The sequence below is a fragment of the Arachis ipaensis genome, chromosome B03 (genome assembly GCF_000816755.2).
Source record: "Arachis ipaensis cultivar K30076 chromosome B03, Araip1.1, whole genome shotgun sequence".
Taxonomy (NCBI): domain Eukaryota; kingdom Viridiplantae; phylum Streptophyta; class Magnoliopsida; order Fabales; family Fabaceae; genus Arachis; species Arachis ipaensis.
In genome coordinates this window covers 10,644,633-10,649,507 of record NC_029787.2, presented here as the reverse complement: position 1 = coordinate 10,649,507, position 4,875 = coordinate 10,644,633, and positions in this window count along the sequence as shown.

Here is a 4,875-nt window from a genome sequence, read left to right as displayed (position 1 = left end):
TATATTTATAAGGAGGTGGAGTTGGTTGTGTTAATGGAGCTCATAACTATTTAATTTGTGGCTTTATTTATTTAATAATTGTGATTAATGATGGTGATTTGGGTTATGACTTGGTCATGAGGTAGACTATACATAGAAGAGGACAGAAAAGAAAAGACTTGAATGTTGATACATACTATTTGATGGGGAAAAAAAAGAGATTACCCATTTTTTTTGGAAATTTCCAATTCAATTTGTTAATGAGTAATTCATCACAAATTTAAATTTTATTTAAGGTGATAATACATAGAAACAAAAAAATTAATAGAATATATTTTATTTAGTATTTATTAATAAATAATAAATTAAACAAATTTTAACTATTTTTTATTATTAAATATTTTTGTATTTAAAAGTTTGTCATCCATAATTTATTATATACAATAAAATTTAATTTTATAATATTTATTTAAGTAAACAAATAAACTAATGAGTAAATTAAGTAGATATTATTTATTATTGTTGTGAGTGCAAACTATGAAAGTAGTGAGATTTATTTGGTGGGGAGCATAGAGTTAGTGGACCCACGCGGCTTGAAGCAAAAAGTCTGGTGACTAAACTGAGGTGTAGGATTGAGAAAGAAAAAAATTGTGCGGTGTTAGAGAGAGACATGTTAATGTTAATGTTAATGTTAATGCTATTGCTAGTGTTGGTAAGTTTATTTTATGCCTTGACCTCATTTTCTCTCAGTTTTGGACTTTTACCCGGAAATTCCTCTTTCACTCTTGCCATTCTTTCTCTACACTTTCCCTCCCTTTTCACATTATTATGCTACTTAGTCATTACTTTGCTAAATTCTTCTATTATTTTTGTGGTACATCCGTACTATTTTTATAAAAAATATCAATGAATTAAAATAGCAAATGTATATTTTTTTTAAAAATTTTATATAATAAAAAAGAGAATCACTTAAATAAAGATGTCTAAAACGTCTTTTTTTAAATATGTTTTTCAGTAATTAAAAATTAACATATATAATCGATTAAATCATGTTATTTTTGTCAAAATTAAGCTAGACAAATTGATTTAATCGAAAAAATAGTGAATCAAATTTTGAACTGGTCTAAATTAATATTATTCTTTTTATAAAAAATGACTACAATACCTTTATTAGAAAATGATTAAAATACTCTTATTATATATATATTAATTTTAAAAATTCTAAATCCTAATTCTATCAATTGGGGTGTGCATAGGTTGGGTGAAATCGGGTTTGATGTGACTCAGACCCGATCCAAAATATATACCGAGCCTATTTATTAGACCCGAACCCGACTTTAAATCCGATGAAACATATATACTTTTGGACCACGATTATACCGGGTAAAAATCGGGTGAAAACCGGGCAGTTAATATTACATTACCTTGATACTTTCTTATAAACTAGCATGTGAAAATATCCAAATTTCTAAGACTCCAACCATTATTTGACATGGTAAAATTCACTTAGAAAAATATAACAAGAATCAACTCTTCTTTGAAATTAAAACATAACCATAATCAATACTAATATTGTCTAATAACACCAAATATTTAAATCAATACAAATAACACAATATTATGCATTAGTCTAAAATCTTATGCATTTTAAACATAAAACATTAACTTATAGTCTTATAATAATTAACTAATAACATAAAATATTAAGATTTACAATACTTAAATTCCACATAAGAATAGTCATCATCCATCATTAATAACACAAAATATTAATTGTGTATGATGACCGGGTCATCGGGCCGAGTTCGGATGACCCAAGCTATGGCCCGGACCCGACCCGAAATAATGATCGGGTCTATTTTTGAGATCCTTACCCGGCTCTAGACCAAGTGAAATTACACCAAATTATCCCCTAAAATGTTCGAGACCGGGTCAGATCTTTGGGCCGGACCGGACATGCACACCCATACTATTAACTAGGCGCCATTGAAAAACTGATACGAATTCTCTTTTGAGACGCTGGTGATGAGTTTGGAAAACTCTAAATTAATATTTGTGATGACTAAACATTATTAAAATTAATTAATTGCAAAATTATTAATCTGAATTTTTCATTCAACATATATTGATTAAATAATTTTGCTGCAGGTCTTATTGGACCGAAATAAAAAGAAAATGATGCTAGCCCAATTTACACTCAGCCTTGGTTTTTATAAAATGAATAATGTTACTTGGGCCCAAATGATTTTGATTGCTCTAAGCCCAAGAGTGTTACATGCTTTCCATTTGCTTTAGACATACTCCAAATTTTATCAGGAAAGCAAATGTTATTAATGGGCCAAGATCAAATATTGTTGCAATCAAGCCCATATCTTATAAGAGTTCCTCATGCATGATCCGAAACCAAAGAAGGAAGAAAGCAAAATTGCTTTCAACGGATCCAAAGATTCAAACATTAGATGGATTCCAAAATTCATTTAATTGCAATGTGTTGCATGGGAAAGCTAAAAACAGAAAAGTCTCCTCTGAATCCAGCAAGTATTAGCAAGCAAAAAAGGGGGCTAAGATTCAACCCCCCTTCTCTTAGCCACTGAAACCATCAGCTGGCAAGATAACAGATAGTTGATATGAAAAAGAAAAAATTTATGACAATTTGATTCCTGAATCAATTTTAAAAACTTTAATCCTTAAATTTAAATATCACTATCTGCATTCATTCTCTTCTTTTTTCTAATTTCGTAGCTATTTTGCAGACGTTCTTCTATCCATCTTTAAAGTTAAATGATTATAGTTGTGTCTTTTATATTATGAAAATGAATGATAACTTTATTGATATTTAAATTTTTTTTTTTGTTTCCAAAATATGTAAGTAAGAATAATGTGAAACACTATCACTTTTTAATTTTTTTAAAGATAGAAGCATGTATATAAACAAGATATGTATATGTACATCTCTTTTATTTTTTGTAAGATACAATTGGATAAATTGTCTATCCAACTTTAAAAAGAAAATAAATATAATAATTAGTAACATACATACAAACACCAAGGCCCACCTAATTTTAGAATTCTAACTTTAATTTAGACTCTAGACTTCTAAATTTTTAAGTAGTTTTGATCTTTTATTTTTTATTGTCAATTAAAGGACTTATTCTATGATTACTTGTTATTACATCTTCTTCCTTCAATTTTATCTACTCACAATGCAAAAACAGCTCACACCATCTCTTATTTATAGTCTATGTCCAAATTCAACAAAAATTGGAAGTGAATGAGTCAAGTTTATATTCAGAAACACAACAAATAAAAACTACTATTTATATTGTAGTTTAGACAACCGAAAAACGACCACTCTAAATTAATAAAATTATAATTCAACTTCGTAACATTTGACTTTGAAAATGATGAAGAGAAAATGTCTGCAGAACAATTATAAAATTAGAAAAAAAAAGAAAAAAATAATTATAAAATTAGAGAAGAAAAGAAAAAAACTGCAAATAATAATCTTTAAATATAGAGATAAGAGTTTTTAAAATTAATTCAGGAATTAAATTACAATAAAAAAGTTTTCTCTTTTATATATATCCATCAGTTATCCTTACCTTATCAATATATCAAAAGAGAGTCCACATTAATTTTTTAATGGCACTACCTAATTGACAGAAATTACTTAAAAAATGACTATAAATTCTAAAATACAACTTTTAAAAATGAATTATATGAATAATTATTAATTTCAAAAATTAGTACGAAACTCGAATATAAATTCAAGAATTACTTTAAAGCTTACCTCTATATCTTTGCCAACAAATTAAATAGGAAACATATATATAGAATGAGTTTCAAACTTTCAGTTATCATAAATTCATCATAACAAAATTGCTAGTCATGAATGTAGAAATACAAAAAATACTTAACGTCCGAATTTGTTTATAAGAAAAACTCAAATTGATAGGTCTCACAATGGACTTGAGGCATATTATTAATTAAGCAATGCTGTATAATTAATAACATTAATCAACACCATATTATTTCAACTTATAACAACAAAAATACCCTAAATTGAAAGACAAGAGTGATAGATAATTTTAATGCAAACACGGTATATCTACAAAGTATTTGACATGATACAAATATAATAAAAAAAAAGTTTAGGAGCAGTAATTTTTGTGTTTTGTGGTTAATACTTAATCATAAAAAAAAATGAGTGATTTTTTATTATTGGATATAATATCACACCATTAAAAATACTATTGATGACCAATTAATAGTTACAAAATATAAAAGTTGCTGACCCTCTAACACTCCTACACAATAATCTGCAGTGTCGTCAACATATGCGCAGGTAAAGAAAGCAGCATATGGCAACCAAGAAAGCCGAGAGACAAAAGGAAGTAAGACGGAAATAAGGTGGCCACCACAGTCCACGGAGGGAGAAGGAGAGAACAAAGGAGAAAGGAAGCGGCCGAAGACATAAAATTAAATCAAATTAAATGTCGAAAGTATTTTTAATTTTTTTTAAAAAAATTAAAAATAAAAAGTATATTGGTCATGTGTGCTACCTTCATCCGGCTCTCTTTAATATCACGAGCAATACAATAAATAAAATAAAATTTGGAAGAGACGCATGCATCAAAGCATTTGGTTTATATAATCATGGTAGACATGGAATAGAATTATTGTCTCTCCTTTAAACCAAGCAAGAGACAGATGGGTTCAATCATAATATACTGACTGTTGCGATTAGCTAGTGGATATCAATTTTTTTTTTCCTTCACAGTATGTTCAAACACGTCAACAATTAATTCGTAATGAATTAAAAATTCATTAAAAAATTTATTAGTAATCATAAAATAAATAACTTTATTAAATGTGAATTTTATATATAAATAATAA